General features: G+C 30.9%; 1 protein-coding gene across 4 annotated transcripts in view; it reads left to right on the forward strand.

Annotated features, from left to right (window-relative positions):
* LOC116779344 (uncharacterized) overlaps positions 1-21461 on the forward strand; it is a 188435-nt gene that overhangs the window by 102264 nt on the left and 64710 nt on the right. The gene's annotated exons all lie outside the window — the stretch shown is intronic.

The raw sequence follows: 21461 nt of genomic DNA on the forward strand, positions 1-21461 counted from the left end.
CCACGCAGCTGGGAAACAAAATAAAAGCAACACTAAAAGCTCAGTACATGACAGATCAAAGGGAACGTAAAAAGGATCATAGTGAGTCGTAACGCCTTTACGTTTGCATTTAGACTGATTGCAACTGCGATTTTTTATCGCAGCAATTTGGTCTACCTCATTTGAGGTTTACTGCCATCACCTTGAAGTATTGTCTGGGGGAGTTTATTTGTCTTTCAGGAATACTTTCGTGTGACTTTGAAACAGAATGGCGCTTACAAATAGTTTTGTAATTTCGCTTATCCAAAATGACATCAGTTTTTGTTAAAAGATATCCTAGCTATTGGTTGCGTGATTTAACAATCCTCAAAATTATATTGTTACAAATATAGCCATATCTGAAAGGAAAGCAATAAATTATTGCTATTCCCCATACGGCTGTATATTCGTATTATGTGAGCCAAGATTCGAACGACCGGCTAAATATTTACATTGAGATGTATGCGTAGATCACCAGATTTCACTATCTATTGGTTTTTGTTGCTTAAACATGTATATATATAAATTTCTTTATTCTGAGTATACTAAATCATCTTCATAATAAGATTCAAATAGCTTTCCACAATAGGTATTTGAAAATATCGTAGAAAATAAAACAAGTTTCGTAACAAATGTACCAAAATCAAACGTTAAATAAAGTTCATATTTAATGGGACGGGATTTCTCGCAAAGCTGATTTACTAAGATTCATATTGTAAATAAACTCATATATATTGATAGATAGTTTTGGCGAGCACTGGAATTGTGATGTTATAATAATGAAAAGGCGTTAGTTAAGTACTATAATAATAAGCCCGAATAAGCTTATATTTGAATGACATTAATTGTGCGCTTCAACGGGCATTGAATACATTATGAGAAGCTCATAATAGTTGGTCCTTGTTTGTTTGTGATTCTGTTATTTATATGTGCATATGAATTAAAATTACAATATTATTGCAACATTCATATGCGGTATGTTGAAAAAAATAGTCTTAAGCGATTTTCAAATATATAATAGATAGAGATGCAAACTAAAATGGGATGTAAATGATCGTTTGCAGGAATAAAAATAATTTTAAAGTTAAAAATTGTATATTTTGAATGTGTCACGCTACTGTAATGACTATCAAAAAATAATGTATCAAAGTTACTTTTCATCCCATTTTTGGGTGACCTGAAAAAAGATTAATTTTTCACCACTTTATGGTTGTGATAGGTTGTTAATTTAGCTTTTTGTTTCCATTTTCACGGCTACTGCTGAACTGTCGTATCTTAGAATGACAACGGTTCATTCCGTCTTCGTTTATCGATATAAAAAAATCGACGTTTGATTTTGAAAACGTAAATGAATTCTCTTCAGATTTCTATTATAAGGAAAAAGAAAAGGAAATTTTAATTTCGCCTATGTTATTTATAGGCAAAAAAGTATTTTTATTTTTTTAAATGAAACAACGTAAAAGTTTTAGCCGTTGAAAGAACCGCATATAATATAGATTTTCTTGTTTCCCTAATTTTAGCCAGCCAAAAACTCAGACCGAATAAAAATGATAATTATATTCCATTATACATCTTATTGCTATGAATTTCAAAACCTGTTTTCGAGCCTTAGCTCAGTGAAGCTAGCCTGTAAATATATCATTCACCAATATAATTATATTATTTATCATCAAGAAAAGTCCAACATTTTATATCATTTTCCCTAACACATCTATTATGTAAATAATAAAGACAAAATAGGCTGTTTATTTCGTTAGATCCTTCTATTTAAAAATTTCTATACACTATTTTATAGTTCGCAACTGAATCTTTTTTCTTGTAAAAACGTTATTTATAAAAATCATTCCGTTCTCTTTTCCCAAGCCTCCGTTAATGGAAATAAGATTGCAGTGTTTCTCGCAATCCTTTGGAAAATATTATAAGAACCAAGAAAATAAACAGCAGTGATTTGTGTCCAAGACTGTTCTCCTACTGCTCTCAGAATTAGTTTCATTGTTATCAGGTTTCTATTATTGTTCATTCTTATTATTTTTATTCTGGGATTATTCATTTTATCTCAAAAATAACTGGCCAATTTCGGATTTAATTTTGGATAACTATTTATTTTTATTAGACATTTTATTTAACACTAGAATGCTTGAAGAAAATAAGTATTTTTTTGTTTTATTTTTAAAGTTACGACCGGCCATATATTGTTATTTTAGTAGATGAAAGCAAATATCCAAAACTTTTGTTTTTTGTTCTTCCAAAATATATGCTATATTTATCCGTAGTGAATTCCACTATACTTAGGAGTTTCGTTACATGATAATTATATAGTTAGGAATTTTTAGTTTTCTCTAAAATATAAAGCAGAAAGATTTGACTTATAATAGTGCTACATATGTACACTATATTACGCTATTACTTTGTCGTATATGATATGGGACAAAATCAGCAAACAGTGTTAGTTGTTTTAAAGTAGGCAATGTAACGGCGTGACGGATGGGTGTGTCCTCATAAATCTAGATCGAAGACCGTTATACGGATCCTTATTGTTTTAAGGAATTATTTTAAGCAGCACTTAAATGTTAACGGTCGTAACACACAGACGGGCCGTAAATTATTTCCTACACGTGTGACAATAAAATAAACAAATTATGACAATATAAAGTCTGTTATCGAAATGTCTATAGTTTGTAGCGTCGTTGAAATACTGACCGTGACGTTTTGTTGTGTAGATACGGATTTTATTATGATCTGCGTCAATCAATCCCGTAAAAGGTAGTGTACGTGAAGTGAAATACCTCATAATTTCCTCTTATAAATTCAATACGCAACGGCTGCTCAAATAAAGATGAATCGCTCGGACCGGTGTTTGCATAGGATCGTCCGGAGCGATTTGGAATTTTCCTTTTTATGGTCGCCTTAGACCGGCTCAAGTTTTGTAGATAATCCTAAGACATCTTACGGCACTACTTATAAGGGAAAGGAAATTAGGTTCTTAAATTTACGTGTTGGCATTAGAACACCCTTTTACTTGAAGAAACTATTAAAAGGGGCTGCAGTAAATGGTTTTGGGATAGCGAATAAGTGGGTGTAAAAAAATATTCAAAGAAATGTAACAAAACTACATTATTTACTATTTGTTTGACTCATTAAACATTATCTTTGTTTCCACACAGAACATCCGTGTCTTAGAAAATGACGGGTCATAATGCGCCTAAACACATAACCCCCTACATCTGTTGATGTACACCGTCATAACTGAAGCGGGCTTCGTGTGATTTATAGCCAGTTAACCTATACTGAAATATGTATGTAAATTTTCATTCACTGAACGGTTTTAGATATTTTAAGACTGTATTTACTGGATATTAAAACCATAGATAATGTTTGGGGTTATTTTGGGGTTGCTGTTTTGTTAACTTATATTCTACTAGTAATACAATAAAAAGCATCTGTAATGTCATTAAGGCGTATGGAATCCAAATCAGAGTTATATTTGGTTGTTCAATATAAGATCATAATGATTCATAGCCAGATGCTATTCAATAATAATTATGCTCTTATTTATTGCCGTTATTACGTTCGCAATCTTATCTCAAGGAAATTGATTGATACATTCTGAATACCAAGAAGAGCAATCTGCGTTAGGTGGATATTTGGATGTAGGAAAGAAAATGTGTGTTTTCTATGTAATTTCTTAGCTATGTCTCTGTAGATATAGACGTGTAGAATAGACTTTAATTTCTTGAATATTTCAAATTATAAAGACGAAATTTTAATACGCCCTCAATTATACATCTTGCAAGGTGTCAGCTATGATCTTATAATTTATTTATATGTATAAGTCATTTACTCAACGGTCAATAAAACTCGAAACTTGGCGACTACACGCAGGTTCCGCTGCTTGTAATAATTAATAATTTATTGAAATATATCCTAGTTTTTACAGTGACTTCTTCTGAGGACCTCGAACAGAGACTCAGAAAGATATACCTTTTATAAGTGTGTTTAGATAATAGATATGGTAACCAGCAGGCAGGAGTCTTTGACCGTGTCACCACATGCCTACGCACATAAAACAACTCTTATGCCGGAATTTCGTAAAGTTATCGCAGGAACAAAGCATATTAATTTGTATATCAAGACAAGCAATGCACAGTGCAGATATAAATGACGGTTGGTGAACATATTCAATAAATTAATTATACACTTTATACACTTATATTAAGGGAATAATTCCGGCTTCCACACAAACGCAGTCTCGGCAAAAACGAATATAGATACCTATACATATTTTTTTACATTTTGGACATTAAGATCGATTGTGAACGTAAGTAAAACTTTATAAAACCTTATTCCAGTTTCAAGGTTTTCTTTTATCACTGAAACATATCTTAGAACTTTAAAAAGAATTTTATTTTCAGTTCTACGAACTAAATACCAGTGGTAACGACACTCCTTTGTTCCCTGTTTTTGTTCCCTCGGTACCTTGAAAACTGTTACAAATTCTTGTTAAACCATTCATATTGACATAATACTTTTCTTTTATTAAAATAAATATGAGTGTTGAAATAAACAATATTCGTCCTTGTTAGGTATAGCAAAGTATTTCAATATTCATATATTTATGTTACAATCTCCAGAACAAATGGGAAATCGCATCTATTAAGTTATATCAATAGTTTTGAGATATAAAATCTCCCAATAATCACGATCGTACTTTTATGTGTGAGAAAATATACATTCGTATATAAATTCAGCTGCATATTTGTTTTCCTTTGCAACTGAAGTTCCATTGTCCTTGCTTTGATATGCGTCAGTGTACAGAAACCGCTATTTTAGATGTGAAACGGAATCCTCGAATGGACCACATCACTCACCAGACATTAGGTCTGAAATGATGTGAATTTTTTGTGTCTGTCAAAGCAAATGAAAGCCGACCAAAATGTGAGATGACGAATGGTGTTCACGGTTTCTGCTATATAGAAATAGTAATTAATATGAATTATCTGTGCAAACCCGGTTAGAGTTGACTATTTCGTATAAAATAGTATATCTCAACACGTAAGGGTAAATTTTAATAAGAATCCCTATAAAAAATCTTACTGTTACTGTTTTTAAAATATTTCTTAAAGCCTATTTAGAAATAAACTCTTCCTGATATGATACGAGTTTTCAATCAGACATTCGTAGAAATTTATCCACGAGAATAAATAAGCCTGACTAGTTAATCCAAAGCTTGGTAGCACACAACAATCTTTTGCGAAATTGTTTGCATTTCTTCTCCTTTTATAGCGTCATAAGAAGCGCTAGCAGGATGTTAAAGTTGCATCAATATATTTCAAAAGTCTTAAGGTCCATAAAGTGAGGTAGTCAAACGACAAACCTAGAGTTCAGTTTATATTACAATATTTTTCTATTCACTGGTATTTTGTATAGAAGGCTTGGATTAAATTTAAACACGCTGCATTCATACATGACTCTCAAAGGAAATGTGAAGCCATGAATGTGTCTGGCTTGTGTAGATTCCATGGCAGTGTTAAGATTATTATTTGAGTATTAAAGTATATTTATTTAGTCACTGTTTTAACTGATGAATAGTTAAAGTCTGAACGTTCGGTGTTTGTGTTGTCTGTGAGCTATAAATAAGCGTTACCACTTGGACTCGGCACAATAGATTCCAACTGAGATCCGTCTAAGATTCGCCGCCATTGACGTTGTTGATATTAAAGTGACCAAAAGATTTCCTCGCATCCGGAAATTTAGTTTAAACTTTAGCATGATTTTATAAAAAAAAATTTTTTAATAATTTATGATAAATTTAGTTAATAAGTAACCATGATTTTATCGCGACTGCTTCTAATGGTATATATTTTTTATATTATTGTTATATTAACAACATTTCTATTAAACTTTAGGTAATTGGTTTCTATTTCACTTCATACATTTCATTGGACACTAAAATCCCAACAAAATCATGGCCATGGTAACAGCGAGTACCGCTAACTATTCGTAGTCTCAAATCTGTACAAGTATGCGCCGCCGTAGACGCTACCAACGATGTTTGTATTCCAATGTATACGAGACACTTACATAATAACTAACAATTCAACTCTAAATCTATTCCTTTACAGTTCATTTTGTAAAAACAACTATAAACAGTCGAATAGTGTAAATATTGATGTGAAAATGCTTGTTTCCATTTAAAAGCTTTATTGTTTTAAAGTAATTTAAACTCAAAATATCTCTCATTTTTTTTCACGAACTGTGTGTATTTCTTAGTGTTTATCAACGTTTAAAATTTATTGCTTGTTTATATTGAAAATATGAATTAACTCGGCAACTGATAAACTCTTGTTCGCGTTTGAGTTTGATATTTAAAGTTGGTTTCTATTTTCACAACAATATAATATACGATTTATTTCATCTATTAAACTATTATAAAAAAATAATTAAACTCAATTTCTCTATCCTACTGCTTCACAATTGTTTCCCTACCTTCTATATAAAGGAATAAACATTGAAATAGTATTTTGCTTCGAAAGCCAAACTAGGCTTCTCAACTTAATCCAGGTGGTATACCTAAGCATACTATTGTTAAATACCTCGTAACTTTTGCGACCAAATTAAACACATCAAAAGCAAGACTTTACGACTGTCGTACTTAACAGACCTAAAAAACTATTTAAACTTCATGTATCTTGATTAAAGTTTGAACATTCTAAAAGCTGTTATGCTAACCTTATATTTGACAATAAATTTTGTTCACTTTTATATGTTTCATTTATGAAAACGAAATTATTTCAAGGACTTTGTTCTCTATGACATAGTTTTATTTAGACTGAAGATGTCCGTCTGAAGCGGAAATAGTTGTAGACGCGTACGTCAAAATCGAAATCCATTTAGTTTTTCCCATTCTATAAATGACGCTGCCATATTTTTTTACTCAAATTTTGGCCGTGCTCCATAACACACAGCCACCAGTACCCGGTTTTTATGTTATATAAAAATTTTATAAATATGAAAAGAAAATATTCAATAATGAAGTCTGTAAAGTTTTTGAACACGATTATTGGAAAATAACTTAATGAGAACCTTCATTAACTGGAATTGCGCTAAAAGGAAGATAGCTAACAATTTATCAAACCTCACTCCTTTCAGTAAGGCACATTGCAACAACTCATTGTGCACCGACACCGGGCCAACTAACATTGGGAGAACATTATCACTGCATATCTATTTTCACGCAATAACGTTCCTTAAACCCCACCGTTAAAAGGTGCAAATTCCTTCCACCGTCGTTCTCCGTTACCCAGTTGCAGAATTGCAAACAATCCAGTTACTCGCAAGTCGGCCAGTAAGTGATTTCAGCGGTAGATAATAGCCGTGTCATGTGTTTATATTTGTAAGTTGCTTTAAGCACCCGTCTGTCGTTAAGTTCAGGTCGTGGCTGCCAACGACTGAGCATCTGACTCTAAGTCTAGAAACTTCGGTAATTCGACGTGTCATTCCGGTTAACCTGGTATCCGGGTATCTGTTTATTTTCAACGTTTACATTTAAAATAGATTCGGCGTATTGTTTCAGTGATTTTTTTCAATTAATATCCTGTAGTTCAAACTAAGAGTACCATTTAAAAAGCAATTATTTTCATAAAATGTTAATGAAAATTCGTTCATAAGAGTAAGTCCAAACAAATCTGTCCATTTGTTGTGTAATCCGTATTAAATTGTCTCCTGCGTTTTTTTTTATATTTCACATGAAATCCCTTTTATTAAATACTTTTAGTGGCGATGAGAATTCCTGTATCTACGAGTTAAATTTTTCTGTAAATTGTTTCGTTGCAACAAAATTAATTGAATAATAATTTCGTACAACTTTTTACCTTTTATATCAATATACAATATGGACGGTTAGCAAATTAAGTATTTTTATTAATATATCATTATCCTGATTTATCTGTTAAATAAATTAAATGGCAAGTAACTGTATGTGTAGAATATAAAAAAAATGTTTATCACAAAATAATTTTCATGCAAAAATTTGTGATATTTTATGCGACATATCTTGAAGGGAGACGTGTTTATAAAAAAACCTTAATCAGATGTACAGACTGATAAATAAAGCCTACGTCGCATACGAAGCGTGTTTCGGTGAAGCGACACATGGCAATCCTGATTTGAATAACAAGTCCTCAAACACTACGTCCTTTTATCAAGCCATGAATTAAACTTAAATAATTTTACAGCCTTGTACAAATATAATGAAATACCATGAATTTTATATGATAATTATTTATTATTATAGCAGCAGTTATTACAGACGAGGCTTTGTTTCAAAATATTATATTGAAAGTATAAAGCTCATAATAAAGTTCCAGCGAGTTAATGTCAGAATACTTTGTGTATTATAAAATTAAAGTCGTCTAAAGTTAAATAAATGAAAGTAACACATTTTGTATTAGCTGTTTTGTTTTTTTAACATTATAATGATGTATTTGCTAATCAGTAAATGGACGATAATATGATTACAGTCAATTCATAAAGCTTTTAAACGAATGCTCTTAAAGAAAATATGAACTGACTGAAAATAAATGGTAAAATAAATAAATATCTTCAGAGATTTTATCTCTTATAAAATATTTTTTTTTGAAATAGTCAGCATATGTATATGTATGCCTATATATTTGGGTCTGACTATTGGTTCTACTGAATATGTAACATTAGTTACAATACTTTGTAAAATAGATAAATTAACATTTATTTCGGGTAACAAATAATTTGTTTTGTACTTAAATTAAACTGTAGTCATTTTGGCGCTTCTAAAGACATACAATATATGTGAAAACAATAGGGTAAACACGTTAACCTAGGAAGACTTGAAGAGGAAAGAGTCCCCTCGTCTCGACTTTAAGAGCTGTTAAACCCAATTAAGGTACAAGACGTACTCATCGCTCTCTCATATATTGATGGAATATAGATCCATTATTATTAACATATAATATACAAAATCGATCATTCTAATCAATATGTTTTATCCCAATACTGATCCATTGGCAGCAATATATGTATCGGAATTATACTTACCATAATACTATCAACAAATAAGGTATTTCAAAATCCATCTAAATAATATCGGATATATTCCACTCACGGTACAAAATGTGATCACATAATATATACATAGCCTTATATACCAACCAGTGATCATAACTCCACATTCATCTTTGTATGTACTCAGCAAATACGCCCCTGTATGTGATCGACATTTACTGGATAGATATAGACTGTTATGAATCAGGAATCACAATGCTATGGAATAGGTCATAGATTAAAAATAGTTGAAACTTTTCGAATAAAAAAAATATCTAAATATTATATATAAACATTAAAATAAAATCATGAGCGATGTTAAAAGGATTTCCATTGAATTATCGATAACTGTTAAACGAATTGAATTTAAATAGAATAGTGTCTGAGAGACAATATAGATTTTAATAAAGACAAAAATAAAGAGCACAGTGTCGGACAGAAGGCGCCCTTGTTTACTGAACGGAGCCAGGATATTGAACACCGTTACTCTCCCAGTATCTTAACCTCAACCGCTACTAACTGATCAGCGTATAGTCTATTATAATTCTCACTAATACGATTTTCTCTCTTAATAATATTTTTTTTATTTAGAGCATTATGTTTCTACGATTATTTCAATAAAAAAAATCTTAACTGTGATGCCACTATCATAATTCATAGTTTTGTGTAAATTTGAAAAAAAAATTACCAAAAAAAAATTGATGAATGCCGATATTTTTACTTGCTTTGATTTATAAAATCCTATGTGTAAAAAAAATATATGGTCTCATCAATTTGTACAAAAAAATATGTAACGCAAAATGAGTACCAGACAGCAGTCAGATTTTGAGGACCCTCCAACAAACACACACGTACCTATAAATGTGAATATTTCCATTTCATGTGAGATAGTATTGAGTTTACTCTTTAAGTACTCGCCACTTTTGGAATCAACGAGGTAAATATTTTTAATAATAATTTTTGTGCTTTATATTTAGTTCGGGTCGCGTAAATTTTCAAAATTTTCATAGTTTTGTCAACATCGTTTATATTTTATTTCATTTATAAAAACATGTTTTCAAAATTGGCACCGGTTTAAATTTATCTAAAAATTGTATAACTCGAAAAAGGATATTTTTGAAGAATGAAAATAAAATTAATTGATGTTTGATTTTAAAATGTTACGCTAAATAAAAACAAACAAACGATACTTTCGAACTGTCAAAATAAGTTACGCGAATAATTATAAATATGAAAGCACTCCAAACACATTAATGGCCATTAAAAAAATATATTTATACTTCCAATAAATTTGTATCCATTAATTTGTTAAAAGTTGGATATGGTCCAAAAAGTCAATTTCCTTCAAGTATATCAAGTGATGCATCCATCTTGGTTATAACAGCAAGTCATGTATCACATAACATACCGAAAAATGTTAACGAAGAAAAATCGTTCCCGCTTACCATAAATCATAAGCTACTGAACCAAAACATTTAATAAATCTTATAAGCGATGTCCTAATACTTTAAAAAAATGTACATTATTACGAATTGTCATACGATAATAAAACCTTCAATTTGATTAACAAAATGAAAGTATCATCATATAAAGAGGTATGTACACTTGTGTTTTTTAATGTGTACAATTTCCTAATCCCGTATAAAGTCCGCCGGCGACGCGTTGCCAGCGTCGGGCGTTTTCAATAAGCTCGGTCTTTGATTTTTTAATATTGGTCAGTGTTCAGAGTCAGTTGTTGAACAGTTTTATTTGTGTCTGTGAAACGGATTTAGCCATTAGCAAACCATTCGTATTTAGACTTTACGCGGGGAAATTTAACTCCGGAAGTAAATAAATACAGCCTGTTCCGTTATATTGCTGTTTTTTACTATCGCGTTTCGAAAATATATAATATTGGTGATCATTTATTGTAAAATAATCAATATGATTGATAAAAAGTATGTTGAAACAGAGAGATAATTTAATATTTTTATATATTTTCATGACATGTACCAAACTTGTTTTGTTAGAGATTATTTTTTATCAATCTAATAATATCATACATTATTTGCAATAACAGAAAATATGCTTGAAAATATCATTAAACTTTCATAGCTAATAAACTATAATTATTTAAAGACAACATCCTGATAAAGGTACTTGGAGGTCTTAGTAAAGTAGCATAAAATTAAAATTCGTGATAGTTGATAACAATAGAAGCTATGGGCACTTCAAACGGACGCCACCTCGCTGAAAATAATTCATTTAGAGCAATAGCCCACCGCTAAACGATCCATAAAATCTCTTTGAGGCCAGCAGACATCTTAATGATTTTAGTGGCTAGAAATAACTCAAGTTTTGAACGTCCGATAAATTTAATTGTCCCAGTTATTTCGGCTTTTTTAAGCAAGAAATTGCTTTTTGTTACAAACTATATAAAATATGTCTTTATAAGGGCTTTAAGTTCGAAGTGTGATGCTGTTGAATGCTCCCTTTTGGCATATAATTATGGCAGGTTGAATGCAACAAGTAAACATGTAAATTATAGCCAGTGGGAGCGGTCTACCGCACGACTGCTTCTGAATACCGCTCGTCGGAAACTGATGCATTCGCTATTGTGCATCACATATTGCTCATGAAAATGGCGACCTTCCGAAATTTCGACATTACAGGCTTTGGAATAAATACGTCACTATAGGAGTGTAGCGTTTTCTGTATTACCCGAAGCTTTAATTTCGTTTTATACCATGGGAAGTCGTTAAAAGTTGCTTTTGTGTGTTCCGTCTTATTCACGATCTCATAAAAGATTCCACATAAAAGAAATATATATTTGAAATGAGATGTTACGTATTTTAAATCTACAGCATACAGCATCTTTTAAGATATTGAGCTCAGTGAAACATGTTTCAAATACGAGTGTGGTGAGACCTTCAGCATGTTTGTAGTGTTTATAAAGGACTCCCTAGACCTCTTTTGAGGGCGAAAGTTCATGTAATTTCACGGATCATTGCCTATAGTGATGAAATCAATGTATTCAATAAGACTCATGCCAATACACTCTATTAGTAAATAACCTTCCTATATATTCGTTTGAGATATCCATCAAAGATCTTTACTCCGACGGTTTTCTGGTAATAAAATCGAATATTCATCTAGTTAATTGGCAAAGTTAATTTTTTCTTGAAATAAAGTCGATTACAGACAATTTGAAATCTGACTTCTAAGAATTAACTCGTTATCAACATAAAACAATAATGCAATGGTTAGGAACATCCGAAATTGTTCATAATACGAATGCTCATGAATGATTACCACGTAATCGGGCCCACGTTAAATAGGACACGAAGGAAAATCTGACAGACCATTGAAATCCGTCGGATTACCGCAGTTTAAAGAGAAACCCCGACCTGAATATCATAGCGACGTATTCAGAGACCCGTTCCCCATTAACTTGAGCTGCCTACGGGTCTGTCGGACTTACTTATCGCTGTTACAGCCATTGACATTTTTGTATTTCTTACTTTTTATATGTTAAAGTGATTCTGAAAACAGTTATTTTTATTTTTTAGCATTTCCTCTTTATAACTTTACTTGTTTTGTCTGAGTATGTCTTATGTTTAAAAAAAAATAATGCGTCTTAACATCTACTTATAATAAAAAATATTGTATTCATAGCTTCCTATAGAGCTAAGTCTTATAAGATCAGAAGTTTTTTCAATGCTTTTGCGTTTTACAAACTCACATACAAACAGACAAGAACTTCTAAAACTAAAACAGGGATTTTTATTCAGCTCTTTTTATTTTAACCTATGACAGTTCTGTCGCTATTATTTTCATTTAAACGTCTTTATTTCATCAACTTTTATTTATAGGAGCTCGATTGAACTATAAGACGAATAGACAAATATTATAGAAGTCCTGTTCCTATAAGGTTATTCAAATATAAACACATCAAAGGGATATAGCGTTGCTCACGACTCACATACTGTATATGGCTGAGAGTAATAACGAATGGCTCCCATTGAAATTCAGTTATTAGTTTACATACGTGCGATATCATATTCAAAAGTTAATAATTTCCCATCTCGTGTATTAAAGCAATATCGGAGGTATGCATGATTAATGCAAATCAAAAACGCCCGATACATTACGTCCGACTGTAAGACCAGCAATAAATATGTCGTAAAAAATGTTCATAGATGTTAGTATGCGATCCAACAAAGCATTGGCTAAATTATGTTTTTTATTTTTATGTCAAGGGCTTACGTATATTGAAAACAAATTTAACAGAACAGTAAAATATTCGTTCATAATAAACGGAAGCCATCCATGTCAATATATAAATATATTTATATTACTTTATATAAATAATAACAGCAAACATATCGCTCTAATTCAAAGGAAATAAAAATTTTGCACCTAACATTTTTTTCTTTACTAAAAGTCCGACTACGTATTGTTAGCTGGCTGAATGGAGCGGTGACGTCACGTGATTTATGATGTTAAAAAAGTTTAAAGCCGACCGCACACGTCAAATCTAAAATTAGGACGTTTATTAAAATGTTGTGGTTACTTTTACTCCTTTTTGATGTAATTTTACGATCTCGCCACAAACATTATTTGTTTTTTTTCGCAACGCATAAATTTATGGCCGAGGAGAAAAATAGAAAATTTTATCTTTAAATTTCAAAAACTGCGTTTATAATATATGACAATAGTTAAATATTTTTTCCTTTTGTTTATTTAGCATCTCAGCTAAGGAATATAAATGTTCGCACCACGAAGCTAATACATAGTATGTCTCAGTCCTTATTTCATCGTGGACAGCTTCCAATCGTAGTTTTTTCATGTCCGAGCCACGAACAAATCACGCGAGGCGGGCATGACTGACGAATTTATTGTGAATATGAATTTTTAAACTACAATCAGAATTTATTTTGGCCTAAATACTTTAAGCCTAGATTCTAAAGCTGTTTTGATCCAGATAACGGTTTTCAATTTCAATACTAACAGGACCATATTTAATTTTTGTCGAAATAAACTAGGTATGATTGATTTAATTTTGGACAAATGTCAGAGTGCAACATTTTGTTAGCTACAACCCTGTTTCTAAACTTTATTAATTTTATTTGCATTTCATTTCCTATATACACAGCAAAACAAGCTATTTCATTACATCGCTCTGTAACACGAATGACATAACAGCTGACGGAGACATTCCAGATGGAGGCGTGACGTCACCAGCCATATTTCACCACGGGATCTATTATTGGAAGTTAGTCTAATTGTTGTTTCCAAAGGTTATATTGTATCTTTATTCAATTTCCTTCTAGATTTAATATATATTCGTACCATCTCTAACTTTCATTTTCTACGTAGCCCTCGTATTAACAGCTCTAATAAATTATCTATTCTCGAATGTAGTTGTAATTTTAATTAAATGGTGGATCTAAATGAGTCGGGACTAATAGAAAGAATTCTTAATTTATCAGTGTTCTAAACGAACAAAACAAAATGTTTTCTGTTTAAAAGAAATTATAAAATGTTTTATTTACGACTAGACTGGATGGATTCAATAGAAGTTTCGTTCTCGTCTAGAAATCCACTACTCTTCACCTTCTAATATTAGAGATATATAAATGAAAAAAAGCTAGTTTCTGTTATCAAAATTAAGTGACTATTACAAAACAAACGAAAATCTTAAATTGAAAGGATTGAATAATGAAATTTTATCATAAGTATCATCGATCGGAACTGATAACGGATGGATTCCCTAAGTTATATTGCGCCGATGGATTTGAAACGTTTATTATTGAGATTCCAAATCAAACAAAACTACACTATGGACGGCGTGTTCAACTTTTAATTGAATCCAGTTACCTTCCACGGCGATAGGCGAAACTTCTTTAATAATTACACTCGGATCAGAATGGTGCGAGCGACAAGACAGAGCGAGCGCTCAACAAAAACTACGAGCAAGTCTACCTGAACCGTGATGGAGACTATCGTAATAAGTATCCTCACTATAACCAACATAAATATAATAGTTAGACATTAATTAATATTTACCAAAAATAATTTGAAGAAATACATTAATATATTTTATTTTATGATATACACATATTTTAATACCGACTAATAACTGGGACCGCTTATATTTTGAATTTTAATAATATAAAGAACAGCTAAAATGTTTATTTGTGGGTTGCTTATCGGTACAACGCAGGTGATATTTGGTAGTTTAATCGCCAGCCACGCAAGCGAGGTCGCCGGCCAAGACTAGTTTAAAAACATACGAATAAAATTATAATAATGAAGTCTCTTTTACCTTACGGCAGACATAGATTGGCATGGGTAAGGTGATATCGCCGCCAGTATAGCAATTAAAGCTAACTGACAGACTAGTATCATTTTGTTATTATTGAAATTATTGTATTTTACATAGTTTAGTTTTAAATGGCCTTCCTTAAATATGTTTCAGAAGTTAATTGGATTTTAATGTTTATGGCTTAGGCAAATCTGTAGAAGCTCATTTCAACAAATATATCAAATGTTCATGCCATATTATGTATATGTATATATATATAGGTGCCCTTGTTTTAATCAATACGTGTTTTAAAATAGTTAACAAATAAAATACTTTTACGGAAAGTTTTTTAATTATAAAAAGATTTAATTATAAATACTTTTTTTTTGTATTCGCAGTTTCTAATAAGGGAATAATTTTTGACCATAAATGCACTTTATACTTACGACAAATTTTTTTCTTTTAATATTCGACTATTTATTATTTCTTTACATAAAGTCAAATACAAGTATGACCTTAATAATGAAGTCTAAGACCTTCGCGCGTATTCATTTAAATGAAACTAATGTTTTCGGATTACTACGCCATTTTTTTTTTTAAACAGACTACCGACGTTTCGGTTACCTTGCAGCAACCGTTATCACGGGCAGACGAGGTCTGAATGTTCTCGTAGTACCTAGAAGGTGTAGTTTTTAAAAATAATAAAATACGCGTAGTAATCGGAAAATATTAGTTTCATTTATATATAAATAGCAAATCCCAAATGCAACTGGTTCTTCTTTAAATATATTTACATTTTTGCATAAACTTAATCAAAAATAGTGAAATGCAATTTTTTTGATATGCCTGTTACATGATGTAAACTGCAGACCTTCCATCGGAATGTGTTTCGATAGAATGTCTCTTACAATGCTGCGATCAGAGCACATAAATCAAAGACGTATTAAACATCAAAGAAATCACAATAATAAGCGAATGACAAGTCATTTCTTCAATTCAAAGTGCTTGTGATTCGACGTCTCATTTATGTAAATCAGGTCTTTTCAACGTCTGATCTTATCAAATCTCAATGGGGACTCTATGGTAAACAAAATAAAGCGTATGATTAACTACAATTGGTTGAATTACGTCAACATGTATTACAATAATTTTATTGCATCAATTTTTACACAAACGAACTGGCAAAGGAATAATTCAGCGAATTAAAACGGTATTGTGATGTTGCAAAATGTATAATTTTAGATCGTTTATGTTTACCCGACACTAGGTTCTATGTTGTGTGTTGCGTTTTGGAACTATAAATCAGCGTGGAAGTTAACACACAGTTTACATGTTATAACCTAATTCATCTCGTGATTTTAAAAACATTTAGTGGTTAAAAATTTTTGGAATTTTTTCTTTTTACAAATTTTTGATTTTTTTTTAAGATTTCGCTTTACAAATGAAATGTTCGCGATATTCCTGAGATTTTTAATGGACTCCGGTTCTTGTCGATGGATTTCTCAGTGTATATGTTATATTTTCTAGATTATTTATTAAATATGCTTTAAAAAATAGATCGAATGCAATAAAAGATGTCACTCCAATGTAATTTATCTGGCAATAAATAATTATTTGTAGCGGTCACTTTGTGCAACATATCAAATATTTTATCAATAAAATATAAACCGTCTGATATCAGAATTATGGGGATAAGACATTGATAGATTTTATTGTAGTATTAGGTATCAAAAATAAAAATTTTTCCCTGTAATATTGAGTTCGTTCCTTTGTTTCCATTATTACATATAAATGTGTTTTGTTACTATGAAAACATACAAGACACAAGTGAATCTCAAAGTGAAAAAGGTAATATCTTTTTTATACATATATTGTTTCGATTGATATTATTGATATAAACATCAATACATTGTTTTGTTGGAGACCAGCCCGGTTTAGTTTTCACGGCAATTTAACTGAAACTCTTTTTTCACTACATGTATCCTCTTTTTATTGTTCGTTCTTATAACATTTTTGTTTCTCATTATTTTCGTTACACTCATCTATAAATTATTTTTATTCAACTAAGCGTTAACTAGGATATATCATGAGTTTTCAGAGTACCCATAAACGTAAGATGCCGAGGGTGTTATTAAATTTAAACAATATTGAACTAAAACAAAACGTTCTATTTGGAAGCTGTCAATTAATTAATCTGTATAAAAACGAACAGTGACACTTCAATAGATAATAGAAAAAATAACTTCTTAATAAGAATTGTTAAAGTTTTATGTAAATTTTTTCCACAAGGTCGATTTAAAGAAAACAGTAATTATTCGAATCGAATTAATCTAGGTCAAAAACAAAGTTGCTTCTGTAAAATGAATGCTATACCAGTGGCATGCTACCACAATGCAAGGTCTCGTGGAACAATGGCCAGCCGATATTATGGATGAGGGAAAAAACATGATGATGAACAGAAAATACATCTAATCAATGATTTGATCTCATTGTTGTCTTCATTTTATTTAGAACGACCTTTAATTACGCAAGAAAGAATTATTATGCCAGCATTTTCGTTTACTTATTGTAATCATTCTATATATTAATAAGACCTTTCATATTAGATGTAATCAATGGAATACTAGGACAGTATTCTGTAACAAATGATTCCGTGTTACGTCCAGGAAACGCGCGCTCCTGAGGGTCTCGTCCAAATTAATGATGATATTTAAATATTCCATGCCTTCCTCAACTAAAATATGCAGGTCTTATCTTCTGGAGACATCACTTATCTCGACTAGGGCCTTGAATTCAAGATAGAACTGACTGAACTACCTCCTAGTTCTCATGCTTCTCTAATAGTCGAATCATTCAAACAATACTGCAAAATAATTTAATTTCGTAAAAAAAAATTACAGCAGCAAATCATCCAGATAAATGAATTGCTGATAACAAAGTTCCGAATATATTTTATCGTATTCTACTGATAAAGTAGGATTATATATGACACGAATAAACATGACAAAATTATCAAATTTACTAACATTTTATAATTGTTGTAAACACAATCTATTTTGATAAGTTTGTGTTATTTACATTTATTACATGGATTTCTTGAACGTTTATTGTGATAATATTTCGTTAGGCATTTTATTGCAATTATACAACTCAAGTAATTTATTTTATTATACTTAAGATATCGCAAACGTTTCCTTTGTAAGTAAATAAATTTTCTATATTTATATTAAACATAGATTAGCGTAAGAATTCCTATAATATTTTATTTTATTTTACTGTTTAAATACTAAGTTTCGATTTAATTTGATTTGGATATTGTCGTTGCAATCTGTATAAAATAAGTCATGAATTGTAACAAAATTAGTCAAACTTACTTATGATTTTAAAAACTTTACAAATTCCGTTCGTTCAGCTGGATCAAAGCCTTGAAACCGAAATTAATGGAAAACGCTGGTCATGTCTGAGAACAATGGTCTCGCTCCTTGACCCAAACCTTCGCATTTCTAATAGCTGTGGAATTTATCTACCCGCAGGAATACTTGTAGTGTTTATCACTGACAACTATGTATCCATAATTTGGGCATACAAACAGCCTTTATTATCTGATGTCTAAGAACATATTGTCTTATCAAAACCAAACCTGTCTCAGTACACTTATACTGGTAATTTTTTTTTGTTTTAGTGCTGGTTTGATGGAAAATTAGTTTTTGCCACTAAGTTGATATATGATTTGCATTGAAATTACAAAAAAAAAAATAACCCAGCCACGAATATTTATAAATGATTATGAAATCGAATAAACCACACAAGATCGACCTTCAAAAAACCACAAACTGGAACAAATTGGCAGTTTATGATAATGTAGCTGACCAAACTGTCATAAATATGTGTTTTATAGAAAAATTACAATAGGCGTAATGAGATTAAATTTTTTTCGAATCTTATAAAATGAATCAACACAACGCCATGGTCTCAACAATCATTCGCCATAATTTCCATGGATGTAAAATCAATTAACCCAATTACCTATTATGTTATTCGGTCACCCTCGTCACCGTGCGGAGGTTGGTTGTTCTTAAGAGTAAAAACATCAATCGAGTACCATTACTTGATTTAATCATATTATTAAGTCTAAATAATTTCATTATTAAAACCAAAGCGGTAATCGTTCAACCCTAAGGCCTGCCATGCAAACTCTTGCGGAACGATTGACTTATGGAACAATCGCAATATATATTTACTATAAATACGAGCCGTTTGACAGATAAAGTCAGTCCAGCTACATAGACATTTATTCGGAATAAATAAATGTAAGTGCAAGAAAATATAAACCGCAATCAAAGACAATATTCTAACAGTCCAGACCACAGCCGCTGGCTAGTACGTACGTACATTTATTAGGTCATCTACACAACAGTGCGTTGAAATTGCATTGAATAAGGCACGGCTTAGTTTGCTTTAACAGCTTTGTCTAAACAAACCTCACTGTTCCTTCTACTTGATAATGACGTAACGTTTATTAATAACTCATAGTTCTCACATGGATGAGGAAAAATTTTTAATATTACAATAATTTAAATAATGGGTAGTTAGTTTTTGTTCATATTAAAATATTGCAAGAGGATTTCCTGAATTTGACAAATTGCAAAAATTCTTTGTTAACATTGTTCTAACCCAAACTTCCTATTCATGAGCCAAATAAATTTTTCTTCAAATATGACAAGATGCTGCAATAAAAATATGTCTTAAAAATTGCTCGATTTTATTTTAGAATCAGAATAAATTCCATTAAATTGAAAGCCGATCTCTTAAACATATATTGTCGTGTGACTTCTTGTATGTAATTGATTTTCATAAAATCAAGTCTCTCTACATTCATTTTCCTTTAATCGAAATATTATTGTTTATCATTAAAATTTTATAACGTGAAGCGTCAATAACAAAACATAATTTATTACACTCCTATTGAGTATAATATCTTTGTATTTATAAAATAAAGCTAAAGGAATATCCCATTGTTTCTCAGTCGTGATAACTAAAATCTAAACCAAACGTCATTATAATAATCATTACTTCTTGCTACTGCGATTGTTAACTGCACGATAGTACACGAGATTAACTTCGTTAGTACTTTTAGTTTATTCCCATGAAATCATCTTTAATTGTTACCGAGTTACGTCATTCGTAGTCACGATACTTTTAACATTATATTTTCCGTATTCAGCGTGCTTAGTACGTGTTTAAGTGTTCCAATACTTTACTTTATAAACTACCTCTATATTTTTCATATCTGGTAGGTATATATTCATTAGTTTAAATGAAACTAATATATTCCGGATGTACTACGCGGATTTTATTATTTTAAAACTACATAATCCCGACGTTTCGGTTACTTTTCAGCAACCGTGATCACGGGCGGACGAGATAGTATATAGTAGTATATCCGGAATATATTAGTTTAATTTAAATGAATAAAACTCGCGAAAATCTTAGATCTCATTATATATTCATCAGACATATTAAAAACCAATATATTAAAAGGTACTGTTTAAGTTCGATAATTATTCTCATGCTAAGGATATTACCTTCATAACTCCTTTTTGATTCATGTTAGAACTCAGTTACATCGAAGTACTAAAAACGAAATTATTTCTAAAATATTCGACGGATATTTAATTTAAAGTTTTATAACTGACACAATAAAATGTATTAAGTTATTTTAAATCATAATCTAGACTCGTCTGTTTAATAATCCTACAGTTATAAACACGACCTGCGCCGTCAATGATGTCACCGTGTAATTTTCTTCATAATATAAATAATATTATCATAGATCAAAACGATTTTAACCATTAACCATTATTTCCATTTAATGGAAAAATTAATGATTCTTTACTTCATTATTACAGACACGTCACAAAGATGGCTTCGTAAATGTCGTCATTGGTGTTTAAAATATACGAATAAAAAAGGACTTGGTGGTTAATGGAAAGATATATATGTATATATATTGCAAGACACACCGTACGGACAAACATTATCTCATCGTTGCTGTACGTGAAGATGGTTTTCATTATTT

Source organism: Danaus plexippus, chromosome 2, assembly GCF_018135715.1.
Source record: "Danaus plexippus chromosome 2, MEX_DaPlex, whole genome shotgun sequence".
Taxonomy (NCBI): domain Eukaryota; kingdom Metazoa; phylum Arthropoda; class Insecta; order Lepidoptera; family Nymphalidae; genus Danaus; species Danaus plexippus.